The sequence below is a fragment of the Chinchilla lanigera genome, unplaced genomic scaffold, assembly GCF_000276665.1.
Source record: "Chinchilla lanigera isolate Chin_1 unplaced genomic scaffold, ChiLan1.0 scaffold00033, whole genome shotgun sequence".
Lineage (NCBI taxonomy): Eukaryota > Metazoa > Chordata > Mammalia > Rodentia > Chinchillidae > Chinchilla > Chinchilla lanigera.
In genome coordinates, this window is record NW_004955434.1 from 21,287,250 (window position 1) to 21,303,078 (window position 15,829).

General features: G+C 43.1%; 1 protein-coding gene across 2 annotated transcripts in view; it reads left to right on the forward strand.

Moving 5' to 3' along the window:
- Adamtsl1 (ADAMTS-like 1) overlaps positions 1–15,829 on the forward strand; it is a 462,751-nt gene that overhangs the window by 357,681 nt on the left and 89,241 nt on the right. The window lies entirely within an intron of this gene.

A 15,829-nucleotide genomic window follows, 5' to 3' on the forward strand; every position in this document is an offset into this window, starting at 1 on the left:
TTATCCTAATATTTCCTGGTGTCTCGGTTTTGAAGTGCCATTACTGGGATGACAGCATGATCATTTACTGATCTCGTTGGGCCACTGGCCATTCATAATGTTAAAATCAAGAGTGGTAGTAAGGGTAACAATAGCAGTACTTTCTGCACACGAACTAGGTGTCAGGTACTGGGCCACACTTTCAACATGCATTCTCTCTTGTTGCCTCTGCGATGACCTAAGCACGGTGGCAGCTGGCATCACAGCTGAGGAAGGGCTATCTGCAAGACAGTCGCTGAGGTCCCTTCTACCTTCTCCTCTCATTCTGGACGGCTATAGAAGGCTAACGTCCTTCCGATGGTGGAAATCAGGAGTCTGGAGCACAGTAGCCTCAGAATTTGCCACACACATTGTTTCTGAGTGGTCCACAGGTCAGGGGTTCGGTGAGCAGCTGCTTTTGAGAAGTGCTGAGTTAAAGCTAAATGGATGCATTTACTATTGCATTTTCTGTCCGTTTCTTAATTGATCATTTTATTATAAAAGTTATAAAGGGGATATAAGACAATTCAAATCATATCAAAATCTGTAAAGTAAAAAGAACAAATCTACCTCTTACCCCCAATCCTATTCCCCAGAGGCTATCACTCTTAGTAATTTGGAATACATCCATTTAGAATGTTTATACATTTTATTGTGTTATATAAAAATATACACAGATAGGATTTGAGTTTTTAATAGGATATTAGTCACACTCAGAAATTTGACTCAGTTTTTATTTCAGAGGGCGAGGAGATATTTTCACAATAGTATGTAGAGGTCAATGTCACCTCTTAAACCGTGAAGTACTTGAATGCATTTAACTCCTAACTGAAAATGATTTGGGACATTCCATTTTTTTAACTCTTTTAAATATTCCAATATATGTTGTGACTTTCTAAGTAAACAATATGCAGCGTGCAGTGCTTTTAAAATACTCCTTTGGTCACTGAACAATTTTGGGGCTTAGTAATTTTAGAAACACCAATAATTCTTGAAACAGCACTTAAGAAACACTACCTCAGCCTCCTAATTTTTACTTTTTGGACATTGAGACCCTAACCCCAGTAGCTCTAAGATGGAGAAAATTCAGCAAAATCTTGCTTTAAAAAAGCCACATGGTAGCCAGGTGCTAAGAATATACAAAAAGTGTGTTGGGCGTAAAACAACAGAGACGATGTCCTGGATCCTGTCACCCAGAACACTGACAGAGGCAGGGAATAGCATAGGAGGGAAGGCATGTGGAGGGCCATAAACAGCTTTTGCCATCATCATTTTCCCTAGATCTAGGCTTGAAAAAGCTTCCCGGTGTAAGTTAATCGCAGGTGGCCAGGAACAATAAGGGATTTCTGCTCTGACGTTTGGCATAATCACTGCATTTCACTTGAGTGGCTAGGAAGACGTAGAGCTGGAGCTCAGTTTTCTGTAGGGCTTTTCAAGGGCTATTTTAGAGGAGGGGTGAGCATATTTGCTCAGAGCACGCAGGAGGCTCAGAGGTGCCGCGGGGAGCACTTTGCTGCACACTGCTGGTGACCTCTTCTGTGCTGGGTGTCCTTGCTTGTCATCATCCCCATGTCTCGCAGCACTTGAGATGCTCGTGTGTTTTCAAACAGGGAAGTGCTGAAATGCCCAAGGTGATAGTTCGGCTAGTCTGTTTTTGCTTAGTCCCCAAATCCACCTTTCTGGGAGTCTGCAAGATTGAACGGCCTTTTGCTCTGTAGGTCTTTGCGACTTCTTAATGTATACCATAAATAACCTGAACTAGCAGGAACAGGTCACGGTAAAAAGAAAGTAACTAGAAGAAACCCGACCTTTCTTCGTTGTTTAAATATTGCAACCCTTGATTTGGAAGAAATTAGTTTTATGAAAGGGTCACGAACAACTCAGAGACCACTGAGTCTCACCATCTGTATCATTCACTAGTTGAAATAAATTCACATGCTTCTTAGAACTGTCACCAGTTTCTGACTCCAAACTGGGTTCTTTACTTCTCTTGAATTGAGGAAGCAATAACAAATCTGAGCACAGACTGAGCAGTAAAAGATAATTTTACTGTTGGCCAAGAACAGAAGTGGAAGATAAATTGACAAATCAACTCTAACGGTTGTTGGGAAACCATAGATATAAGGTAAGAGAAATGAGGGCAAGGAGTAGGCTAGTAAAGGGAAGGAATAAGCAGATCTTTTCTGGTAATGAGCAAAGGTTTCCTGAAAATTTAAGCACCACGTCTCTTTCCTCCTTTTATGGTTCTTTCTGGTCATGGTCACGGCAATTGTCAACTGTCATGGTGCTGGGGCAGATGCGCCATTTAGCATGCAGATGGAATTGTAATGAAGTGAGAGATGGTCTTGTTACTCTGGCAGCCGTCTTAGATACAGCAGGTTTTGGCCGGCCCACCTCAAGAGTGACTTCTGTCCCACAGGCACCCTTTCCTCAGAGATAAACAAGATTGAGACAGGGTGGAAAGTCAGCTAGGTCAAGGGAGTAGCACAAGATAAGGACAGGGTAACAGAGGCATATATCAACTTCTGAAGCAAGTTTCCAGGCTGTTTTTGAGTGTATTATGACAGTCTGACTCATTATAATTCCCACTTTCTCTGTTCTCCAACAAACATTCCAATTTCAGACCCCATGTTAGAGTCTGCACTCCTTATTGGTGAACCCCGAAGCCCAGTTAGGAAGCCAAAGCAGTAAATGCAGTGTTAGAGGTGCTGAGCAGGAGGTATGCATAATTATTCATTGCGTGAGTATTTAGTAATCCGCCTACTGTGTGGCAGGTATCAATCAATTCACTGGCCACACTGTGATGAATGAAAAGAAGGAGTTTGTGTTCTCTTGGAGTTAATGTGCATTTTGAGTTCTACCCGAACAGCACAAGTCAAGGAGCTTCCCTGGTACTCCCGGAAAAAAAGCACCCCTCATGGCTCTATCTCTTCCACTCTGCTGTTTTATTCATATAATTTTATCATCATCCGATGTGTCGCATACTTATTTGCTCATCACCTTTCTAGAGACTTTCCTCCCTGCTGTTTCCTCAGCACTGACGATAGTAACCGGCACTGAACTGGTCATAAATAATACTGTGGTACCAAACCGATGAATGAATGGAGCAAGAAAACAACTGCAGAAGAGCAAACAAGAAAACATCGGATGATGATAAGCATTTTTTGGAGGCAGAAAACTAAAAACCAGGGGGGTAACTTGGTGACCAGTTTAGGCATGGACTCTGAGGAGGTTCCGTGTAAGCCGAGAGCTGAACGATGAGCAGTGTCTAGAACAGCGATGGCGAACCTTCACAGACCAAGTGCCTAAACTGCAGCCCCAAACCCACTTACTTGCTTCTAAGTGCCAGCAGTACAGTGAAGCCTGGACATCTGAGGCTTGGCTCGCCCTGTGATGCTGGGGACTTGGCTCGGATGCCAACAGGGAGGCGTCTGCATGCCCACTGGGGCACCCATGCCATAGGTTCACCAGCACTGGTCCAGAATATATCAGGAGGAAGGGCCCTCCTCGGTCAGGGAAAGCTAAGCAAAACCCTCAGTGAGAAATGAGGTTGGTGTCGGTGGAAGCTGCAAGGAGACCCTGTGGCTCGAGGTGGGGTGGGATATGGCTGTGGGGCTGACCAGAGTCCCAGGAAAGGGGTTTGGGGTTTATTCTACAGCCAGGTGGAGGCGCTGTCAGGCAGGAACGTGGATGATTTGCTTTCCATCCCTGCACATGCATGTGGAGGAGCGCGAGTGGAAGCTGGGCGGTGGGCGGGGGTCTAGGGCTGCGGTCCCTTCAACACCATAAATATTTGCCAGGCAGTGGATGGAGCCACAGTCACAGCCATGAGCTGACAAAGCAGAAAGACTGCTCTCCAGAAACAGAGCAATGCTAAAGTGGTGTCGGATAAAATAACTTAAACCTCCTGTTTGTACAGCACTGCAACTGGCAGAATTTTCTCTTTAAACTTCTAAGCTTTTTTGACATAAATAGAAGAGGGGCTCCAGAATTTCATGTGCACAGTAGTTAGCAGAAAGCTGTCAGGTTGCGGACTCCTCCTCCCCCAGCCCTCCAAGCGCTTTCTGTTCTTGGAACCTGTGAGCAGCATTTAGACACCATCCTGCTGATGATTCTGCAGCTGGAGCTCCCAGGACCACCCTTCGGAAGCACTGAGAAGGGAAGAGGAGAGGAGGTGAACCTCAAAGGAGAACCACACACTTGCTTTGAGTTCCAGTAAAAGCCTCCGTGGAGGCGGACCAAACTCCCTGCTAAAGCCACATTTAGGAACTGAGACATTCACTTCTCTCAGCACTCTCCTGTCTTTCTGTCCTTCCTCCTAGACCACGAGCAAACCCCCTACATATTGGTTATGTTTCTTTCGTACGGGGCCTTGAACCTGACACCCGATGGTGAAAACACAGGTGCCCATGTGTAATGGAAGCAGACAGAGGGGACTTAGGTGAGGGATCTACTGACCGTGTTCTCAAAGAGCCCTGGCCTGGCTAGAGTGTGGCCACCTGGTTCAGCCTGGGAGCAAAGAAGCAGTAGCTTTACTGGGCGTCTCCGCACAACCATCAGGTGTATTCGTAAGTTCTTTCCAGGGCCTTTTGAACACAACAAAATTCAGCTTCATTTTCCTTAGCCTTAAAGATGCTGTCCCTGCGGCACCTTTTCAGCTGTTGTGGATCTGTAACTGACTGGTCTCACAATGCTGCTGCCCTGCAAAGTCCACTAGAAAAAAAGGATGCCAGGCTCCTGTCATGGGCCAAGTGAATTAATGGTACCTGGGTGGTTTGAAAACATTAATAATATAGCCTTGAAGTAGTGATTCACAGTCCTCAAATATTTTACATGTAGAATACTGTTTTCTACATTCAGCACACCTCAGGGTCATTTATTATGAATTTTTTAGCTACTACCTTTTTGTGCATGTGGTGCTGGGGATTGAACCCAGGGCCTGCAAGTGCTAGGCAATGTTCAGCCACTGAGCAACACCCACACCCCGTGAACTTTTTAAAATTCTACTTAAAATATCTGCATAATTTATTACAGAATTAGCTTTTACTTGACCACCTCATATTCAGAGGCTCCATGCAACATACACTTTTCCCTCCGCCCACCCTCAAAAGTTATCTCCATTTGTCCAGAAAGAAGAAAGTTGCCCCTCTAAAAACATTGCTTATCTAACTGAACCTCTTAGCAGGATTGTACAGGCTGACTACTTTTTTAAAAGACATTTTTGCTACCTTAAAAACCGCATGCACTTGGCTTTCTTCCCAGTTTCCTGGCTATTCCTTCCCCTTCTCTGTGACCTGTCTACTTAGCACTTAGCTCCCTCTTAGAGTCTCCCTCTATATGTGCCAATGATTTCTGTGGCTCTGGTGCCTCCCTTTATGCCAGTGACTCCCCTATACATAGCACCAAGCCAAACTTCTGTTCTATCAAATGTCTTCACTCCAATGCTCCACAGATAGGTAACTCAACGTACGTAAAATTCAAGTCTAAGTTTCAGAGTCCCTACTGCAACAAGAATGCACTGTCCATCCAACCTCCCAAGCCAGCATATCTCTTTTCTTTCCTCCTTGGTCATTCTCTAGCTTGTTGGTGGTTCTTTAATCCCTCTGCTTCTGTCTCACCTTACCATTTCTACTCGATTTTTTTCTTTAAAATAAAAAACAATAACAAAATAACAACAACATAGACAAAACCAAAACAACACAAAAATAATAAAAACAATGCAGGGTTTCAAAACAAAATGACAGGAATTAACAGTGGTTGTTACATTATGTTATTATCATCAACCAAGTTACTCAGATTTCCAGATGTAAGAACACAGAACTGATCAAACCATTAAAGAGAATAAAAAATAATTTTAAAAAAATTAGAAACAATACAGAGCTTCACTAAACAAGATGGTAGGAATTCACCAGTGTTTGTTATATTGCATATTGTTGTCTTCAAAGTAGTTGTTCTGATTACCAGATATAAGCATGCAAAATTGGTCAAAAAAAAATTTAAGCATTAACTGTTCCTTTCAATAAACCAATAGACATCAGCAGTACAATTATCCCAGCTATCCTTCTATAACTATCTCTACTTTGATTTGTTTCGGCAGCTCTAGATTCTTGCATTAGCCTCCCACCTCTATAGCTGCCTTCTTTAGACTGGGGGATGGCAAATTACAGCTACTGGTTTCAAAATCTTTTAAAATGCTATGAAGGGGCTGGGGATTTAGCTCAGTGGCACAGTGCCTACCTGGCAAGTGCAACATCGTGAGTTCAATTCCCGGTACCAGGAAAATAAAATAAAATAAAATGCCATGAAGCATTGCTTTTAAACTGGGCATGGTAATGCGTGCCTGGCATGCCAGCATTTGAGAGACTGAAGCAGGAGGATTGGCAAGCATTCAAGGCCAGCCTGGGCTACATAAATGAGTCAAGGCCAGCCCAGGCTACATAGACCCTGTCCCAAACAAAGCATTAAAGTAAATGTTAAGAGCGGCTTTTAAGGGCTAAGCGTCAGTGAAATGGAGCACAGAGATGTTACTTGCTCAAGGCCCACACAGGGAGTAAGTAGCGGAGCCAGGATTCAAATCCAGGTTCTATAGCTGTTAAAAGAATAATTTTTATATTTCTAACAGGTCTATTTAAAAACTTAGAATGTACAGCAGGGAGCGTGAGTGGCCCTCCAGGTCTAAAATGTTTAGTTTCTGTCCCTTTACCACACCATGCAAGACCATTCTCTATGCTACCCCAGAGCATCTTTCTAGCAAACCCGTGCACTGCTGCCCTGCCTGAACCGCTTTTAATGGCTTCTCATCCACGAGGATAAGGCCCAGTGCCTTCGCATGGGATGCATCTTTTAACTTCTGACATCGGCCAATGCCTCTGTCTTCATCTTTTACCATATCCCTGTCTCATAGTACTGAGCTCTGCCCTTCAGTAATACTCAGTTACTCGCTATTTATGAAGTTGCCTGGAAACGTCCAACCCACTTATCTAACGCCCCCTTTTTACAGGAAGCCCACCCCCAAGGCCAGCCCAAGCGACCCTACTGTGACTAGGTTGTGCCCTACTCTGTACTGTCTTACCTCTTACCCCTGGTGTTTTTTAATTACCTTCTGGATTATTGTTGACTTCCTAGAGGGCAGTCATTTAAGAATATACCTTATGTTCTCCAGAATTCTAAGCGCATGACTGACACTCAGCCAGTGAAAAGCTGATGAAGGAATGAGCAAAGAAATGAGTAGAGGAAGCCAGGGCTTAAGACGGAGGTATCCTAATTGCTGGGGCGGCTGTGGGCTGCATGGCTCCGCAGACTTCTGGTATCCAGTACGCAGCTGTGGCCCAGTTCCACCCTGACTCCCACTGCTAACTAAACATTGCTGCCTGCCCAGTGTCGTCGCCTAGAGAAGATTCAAGAAACCCTGAGGTTCTGGGGCACAAAAACAGTGTGAATAGGAAACCTCATGGCATATTCTCTCCCATTAGATCCAGACCCATGGAGAAGTCATCATGGTCATCATCATCCCAGCTAACATTTATTGAGCAATTACGCTGGGTTTCAGGTGTTCATTTATCCTTGCAATAACCTTTTGAGATTACTATCCCAATTTTACAGATGCTGAAATTGAAGCACATAGATGTTAGATTTGCTCGCTCAAAGTCTCATACATCCTAAGTAGTGGCATTGGAGTTTGAACATAAGGCAGTCTGACCCCAGGGAATATTTCCTTTTATTGATTTCTAGCTTAGCTGAGTACATGGACTTGCCATGGTTTCATAAGGAAGCCATTGAGGTCGCGCAGACCCAGAATAAATTAACATTCAATATTCCAGGCAATTGGGTTCCAATTTACGAGGCTTTTATTTTCATTTTGCACATCTGTTTTAGGGATAGCCTTTGCTTCTACTGGTAGCTCTACCTTTGCGAATATATGACCACTATAAATATGTACGGCGCTGGGCGAACACTCGGCACTCGGTAGATATTACAGTAGTTGCATCTGGCGGGCTCTCTGTATGCTTTTTTAATTCTTTTTTGGCAGAGGAGAAAGTTGTTTTTCTGACTTTTTCAGTTGATGTTTGTGATACATAACCACATTCATATTAACGGAATTGGTACGTACGTGTACCAGCCTTGGTCACTGCTTCTCCCCGCAGCCTCCCCCTCTTCCTCTCTCTCCTGCTGTCCCTCCCAGCTCCACGGCGTTTACAGACGGCCTGTGTCCACTGTGCAGATGGCCTGTGCATGTGTACGTTTAGACACCAGGACAGTTAGCAAGATGAAGCTAAATTGCTCCTTGTTTTTAAATTACTCTGGATGAATATTGAACTCTTCCTCATGTTTGGAGTTCTGGTTCAGGTAAAAGCTAACTCTAACTGGCATTTTGGCAGGGTGTAAAATATACCGTGCTCCTAGCTGAAGAATTTGGCAAGTAACCGTTCCCCACATCTCATATCAGAGACCTATATAATATGAACAGATATAGTCAGTGTTCCTAAATCTGAATCCAGCTCTAGAAACAATACTTGTAAGGACCTTGTTGACTTCTTTACGGAGAAGAAAAGACAGATTATCCAAAATTAGAACCATAACTTGGATTACCTAACTGGAATAAAGACTGATCCTCTCCTACAAGAAAGATCCAAATACTGAAGATAGCATCTCACTGGCAGGGAAGTCTCTGCCTCCTGTTTAACACTGTGAGACGAAGAACGAGCCAGTTGTCACATATTGCCCATAGTTCAGCTGAGTCAAGTCTTAAAGCGTATGTATAAACAAGCCTTTCCCCAACAATATGGGATTTTCCAAAGGGAATGCAAATGAGTATAAAGAATATTATGACACTAGATACTTGGAAGAAAATACTTATTTCTCAGTTATGGAAGGTAGTTCGTAGGTGATATTTACCTACATAGAATTGTGGGGAAGGACTTCTGCCATGGAGTTCCTGCCTGTTCCTATTTTCCCCCTCCCTTCTGAGTCCAGGTGTGTTCACTTTGTTCTCCCCAACCTCTTCACTCAGAGGAGCATCCTGCTGATCCATCATGCAACACAGAGGGCAACCCTTGGCAGGAGGAGACCGAAGACTGGAGTCAGAGCAATTTAGGCGTAGATCCTTGTTCCACCACTTAGTATTACAAGTCCACTTTAAACTCTCAGAACCTTAGTTTTCTTGCTAAACTGAAATCACACTAATAAAGCCCACCACTACATTTTATTATGTCTTTCAGAATATCAAGGATATAGATGTTCTCTATCATTGTGACAAAATACCTGAGAGATAATCAACTTAAAAGAAGAAAGGTTTGTTTTAGCTAACAGTTTTAGAGGCATCAGTCCACGGTTGCTTGGCCCTGGTGCTTCAGGCTTGTGGTTCAGGCACAGTGTACCATGGTGGGAGTACATGGCGGAGAAAGCTGCACACCTCATAGGTATCCTGTTAGATGGCACATCCTCAGTGACCTAAGTTTTCCCAGCTGGCCTCAACTCCTATAGTTTCCACACCTCTCAAAAGAGCCGCAAGGTAGCCTCTAAGCCTTCAGTACATGGGCGGCTGGGGGACACTTATCCAAACCATAGCAGGGAAGAGCAGAAATAATGTTTGTGAAGTTCCGGACACACGATGGATGTTCATTTGTCAGCATCCATAATCACTGTTGAGACCTGGGGCCACTGTTATCACAATGGCTTCCAGGACATCACAAGGGAAGACGCTTCACTATTACTGTGGGAAACAATCTAAGAAGTTTTTCAAAGAGTTGGGGCAGAAAGGTATCTAAGGAAGCACAGTGTGACAGGAAATCATCGCCCAAACCCAACCATCAGGAACAGATGCACACATCTATTAACATTCTTTGCTATCATTTCTGATCTGGTAGAAAAGAGAAACCTGTGGGCTCTAAATACTCAAACTTCCCGGAAAGGTTTGGACAGTGTTCCAGAATGGTGTCAAATAGGACATGAATTAGGAATATTTGGAAAGTTTTAACATGGGCAATGCAGAGTATCCACAGATGGAAATTTCTCAGAATGAAAGAGAGAATCAGATGTGAAATTCCTCCAGGGTTAATTTCAGAACCACAGTTGTGAATAATGCTATATGTAAAAGTCATAAGCCCATGAAATGCAGTTTCCAAGTTTGCAGATAATATAAAAACTGGAGGCAGAAAAGATAGGGAGGGAAAAATAAACCAGTTTCAATTTGGTTTGGCTTGTTTCCTATATAGAACTAAAGGAAATGGAGATGACAAATGTTTTCCCCAGTTGAAAAGTATAAGAATAGCAAGCCAGAGAAATAGGAGCCATCCCAATAAATACATAAGCTTCAGCACAAAAAAAAGTATTGAGAGTCAATGCAAAGATCACAGAATAACCATCAAAAATCAGGAGGTAGACAGCCACCAGGAGCCATCAAACAGCCGTGACCACAAGCAGCACAAGTGAAGCTTAGAGACAACACTGCCTATACCCTGAAAGGCGGGGGCGGGGGGTGACTCAAAGACCCCACTAGCAGGTTATCTTCCTAGAAGTGTTGCCCTAACAAATGGCAGAGTTCTGAAAAAGGAGTTAATTTTTTAACAAATGGAAAAAAAACCCACTGGGTAGCTGAGGCAAGAGGATCTCAAGTTCAAGCCCAGTTTGGGAAACTTAGTGACTTAATGAGACTGTGTCAAAATTTAAAGTAAAAGGTTTGGGAATATACGTCAGTACAGAGGCCCTGGGTTCGAGCCCCAGTACCACAAGAAAGGAAGGCAGCAAGGGAGGGGGAGAGAGGGAAAGGGAAGAGAAAAGAAAGAAAACTGAGGCAAACCAAAAGTGAAAATCCTTTCCCACTGAGGTCAGAGGTTAACCAAACTGGTGAAAAGCCAAATAGTAAACATTTTTGGGTTTATGGGCCACCGTATCTCTGCCCCAACTACTCAATTCTGCCTTCACAGTGTGACAGCAGCCACAGACAATACTTAAACTAGTATGGTGGAGTTCCAATAAAACTTTATTTACAAAAGAAGAAATCAGCTGGAGTTTGAAGATCCTCCTCTCCTAGGTAAACAGTAAATCTAGTCAGTCATTTCATGCAGAGGTTTGTAGCTTGAAGTAAATGACCTAGCAAGCAGATAAAACTATACACATTAGCCAATTCAAGACTTCATGAATTTCTAAAGCTAAAAGTTTTGGCAAAAAGTATGAGGACGGGGTTAAGAATGTGTGGTCAGGTGGCCTTTCCCATTCTGAAAATATTTTCTATACTTCCATCTGAGCAATCATTGTGAAGCTTCCGGCATTAAATAACTTTTAGTTGGCAATTACAGTAAAACAGCAAAGGAAAAAAAAAGACCATCCTAGCCAAATGGTAATATGACACCCTTCATGAACCTTAAGTCAATCCCCCCATATATCTGTGCAAAATGAAACAACCATGCAAGCCTCTGGCTACTATAATTTTGGGCTTCAGAAAAAAATTCTTGTGCTTAGAGACTGTCTCCTTGCAGCATTCTTTTTACCTCCTGCCTAAAACTATCTAAAAACCAGACTTCGGTGATTGTCCATTTCCCTGAACTACAAACCTAGGCACAAATTATTCCCCCACCAAAAATAAGGCCAAACACTTGCCTTCTTAGTACACCCTAGTGGGTGCCAGGATGTGGTCAATTTAAGAAAAAGTTAAAGGTCATTCCATTAAAGGAGAAAATTATTAAACTTCTCTGAGCTTTTGCCTCCTCTCTAAAATGGGAAAATACTGTCAATCTAGTAACTTGGAAATAACAATAAAATAATATAAAGCATATACACTTATCTAATAAATATCGGTTCCCACTTCCCCTCTGTGGTATGTTTTTTCCTAATCTAGGGAATCCTTAAGCAAGAAGAGAAATCTTCATTTCAGAATAAGGAAAATTCCACACTGTCTCTTCCTATGGATAGGAGTTTGGGGTTGATGTTCTTTTCTCAGACTGCTTTAAATTTGCTTATTTTCTCCCGAATTTACTGTTTTCCAACTATCATTCTTTGGCCTTGTTGTTTATATACTTTTCTGAAAGTGCAGGATTCTGGCTGCTTTCCTAGTGTCTAAAATGTCAGTGTTTGGTTAACACTGTTAGAACAGCTCTGGCATTACTAATTGTCCTTGTTCTGATGTTCCTGCATCAAGAATAGAATTAAGGCAGTTGCCTTAATTCAACCCAGTTCAACCCAGACCGCCCTGTGGCCTTTGTTTCCAACTCTTGTTTTCTACTTCCTGGCCTCTCCTATAGAAAAGCCCTTATTCCCTCCCCATATTCCTGGCCTGTGGAGTTTTGTGGAGTTCTGTGGAGTTTATTTCCCTAAAATCGCTACAGTTTTCTGTTCTCTATCCATATCAAAACACCTCCTCACAGTATCCAGACTGTACAGACTCAGCCATGAAGAATGAATAGTAGCGATGATGGTGTCAACAGCGGCAGCGTGGTCATAAAATAAGGACCTGCACTTCTGCAGTCCACCACGCGCCAGAGCCTTTGCTGTGTGCCCTAAGTGCACGGCTCATGTCAGTCCTCACAGCCTCCCTCGGTAGCACTCTAACCCTCATCTCATAGATCAGGGGCCTTTGGTTGCTGACCCGTTCAGTGCATTGCTTACCCTGGTCTACAAAGCTGCCAAGCAGTAGAGCTGGTGTTGGAGCTGGAGCCTCGACTGTAAGTCTTTCAAATCTGAGCTCCAGCCTGCTGTCCACTATGCCATCTTGTGGCCGTGATCACCCACTGTGGTGGTGGTGGTGTTTGGGGGTTTTTTATGTGCTAGAGATTGAACCCAGGGCTTCACACTGTGGCACATCCCTAGCCATTATTATTATTATTATTATTAGCATTAGTATTATTACTAATCTTGAGGTAGAATATTGCTAAATTGCCCGGGCTGGGCTTGAATTTGCACTCAGCCTCCTACAGTTCTGGGATTCTAGGCATGTGCCACAACACCCAGCCCTAACCCCACTGTTTTGAAGGTAACAAGAAGTATTTATTAAATACTTATTCAGCCTGCCAGCATTGTGCTGAATAGTGAAGAGAGGACTATGAAACGAGAGTCTCCACCGTCACGTAATAAATTACAATCAGAGATCATCAGCCTCTAGTTTGGAAAGGGCTTTTAGAGCAGCTTGGAACAACTGGAATATGTGCAAAGGCCTGTGGTAACACAAGAACTAGAACTTAACCAGTTCCGAAGGGGTGGGGAGAACCTTTAAGGGTAGACAGGAGGCGGGACATCCCCAAGCCAATGCCAAGGACAGCCGAAGAGGCCGTCTTCCCTGGAGTGGGAGGTTTATGTTAGGATGTGGGGCATATTATGTTTGAAAATGTGTGAAAGCTACACTTCCAAACAGAAAAAATTCCCAGCTTCCAGGCCTACGTTTAGACCTATCGTGGGTTTAAGAATACTTGCCTATTGGCATGACATGCCTAAAACGGCATATCACGATACCTGTAGTAGATGGGCCACTCAGGTGGGAACTTCCAAGCAGGCTGCTTAGGTTACACTAACTGTACTGTTAAAAAGCAAACCAAAAACTATTTAGTTATATATTAAATATATGATATTTAAGCTGATGCCTTTGTACTTGGAAAACAGTAAGAATGAGCATATATATTTTCATTTGACCTTCATCAGAGCTTCCTCAAGTCAGTATTACCCTTGGTGTGCAAAGCAGACCTAGAGGCTTACCATAGTTGCACGATTTACCCCAAACCACACACTGTAGTTTAGGAAGCCTTCCTCCACACAGCAGCTTCTCATGGCTGGTTCTGGAGGTCAGTTTGAAAAAAGAGCTTGCACGGTCTATGGCCATACCACCCTGAACGCGCCCGATCTCGTCTGAAAAAAGGGCTTGCACGAAACAGTGGTATTCGGAGTTGAACCAAGGATCAGAAAGACATCGTGATGCCACCCCACTCACAGAATTGCTGGAGACTTTCCTCTATACACTCAGAGCCCCCTCCTTCCCAAATGAGAACATGTTATCATGGAACATTGCGAATGCCGAGGAGATGCCTCACACTCAAGGAGAGTGTGCTTGGTAGGCCTGGCCCATGAGCTTTCTGTCCATGTCTTACATACTTGCATGACAGGGATTCTTATTTATGCAACTAAAACAGGTTTTTGTACTCTCTCCACTGGTCCTTAATTTGTAGAATGCTGAAAAGATATGTTGTCACAAAGAAGCTCACAAGGCCACACAAAAGCAGAACTGCTCCTTTATTTTCTGGCTAAAAGTGTTGTCAAAGATATCAAGCAATTAAGTTGTAGCCCAGTTAAGCCAAAAGCGAAATGAAGTGTGGGTATGGGCAGAAAGCAGGGAATATTAATATACCTAATATGACCACAGCCATTTGCTATGTAGGTCTTAATTTTGTCTATTCTATGTCCCCTCATCTTCTGATTTCTCACATTCCAAAACTATCCCAGAAAAATATTTTCGGCTTTTGCTTCAAAAGCAGCGCTATTTGTGCCTATGCGTTCTGAAATAGGCCTGTCAAATTCAAAACCTAAATACAAGCCAACAGAAATCAGTTACTAGCAAATTAAGTTAATTTAATAAAATAGATGCCTAAAATACAATGTTTTTTTCCTGTAATCTTTCTCCCTAATTGCCAGACTAGACACTGGAGCAAACGTTGGTCTTCACACCAAGCCCTTTCTTTTGCCTTATGATGCGTGCTAGAGAGCCCTACATGAAAATCGTCTCCAGAACTCTTGCCCCCCCTAGTGGCAGCCTCCAAGCCCCCACCTACCAATTTTATTGTATGTAGCAACAATAAAAGTCAACCCCCCACCCCTCAAAAAGGACTAATGCTGTAGTAGATTGTTTGGGAAAGAAATGGAATATCCAAGTAGGCAACTTTCTAATTACAAGAAGTACAACTAGACAGTTAAATTTTCTGGTGGTCCCAAAGGTATCATGGGGGCTTGGGGTACTGAATCAAGAGCAAGAAAGCCAATTTCATATCCTAATTCTACCTCCAAGTGACTGTGTTCTCTTGATCTAGAGAGCCCAGATTTATGAATTTACAAATATATACCACAAGTAATAGATTTAGACTTTGTCCCATGTAGATTTTGTTTCAGGACAATAGTTAAAACTTATATAAAGGCAAATACCACAACTTCTCTTTGTATACAGTTTGTAGAACAAAAGTGTTCATGCTAAATCTCATGTCTCTACCCCTTCCTCTCCATTTCCAAAATGGAGAATGGATCCCTCCCTTCTGTTCACCAACTCTGCAGGAATTCTCTTCCAGGCTTCATATTGAGACAAAATGCATCATGGCTTAGTGAGCAATGTCAGTTCCTGGAGGAACTGATGTCACAAAAGCTGATCCATTCCAAAAACAAAACAAAAATGTATGGGGCGGAGGGTAATATCCTTTGCATGAGATCAGACTGGTGTAACATTTCTATGTGGAGAACACATCTGAATATGGAAGTCTAATGAACTCGGGGAGGTTGGCCAATATCGGGTACCCCTCCCACTTTTTCATAATCTCCTCGTTCTCTTTCCCCTCTCACGTTTCCTTCACCGTCTGTGGGGCCCAGCACTGCTAACCAGAGGCACTGGGAATGCCAAAGAGTGATGTGGAAGTTCCCTGTGTACCTCAGTGCGACAATTTCCTCTGGTCAGTTGGAAAGTATACTTCACCCGGGTTTTAGAAATTGATAAACTGAAACGTAGGCAGTGAAGGCTTTTGCCACTGACCATTGCTTCAGTCATAGCAAGACCAGAATAAAATTAAGAAGAAACTGTCTTTGAGCCTCCTGTTCTGGGTCTTCAATTCACAAATACTTTCTGTAGGGA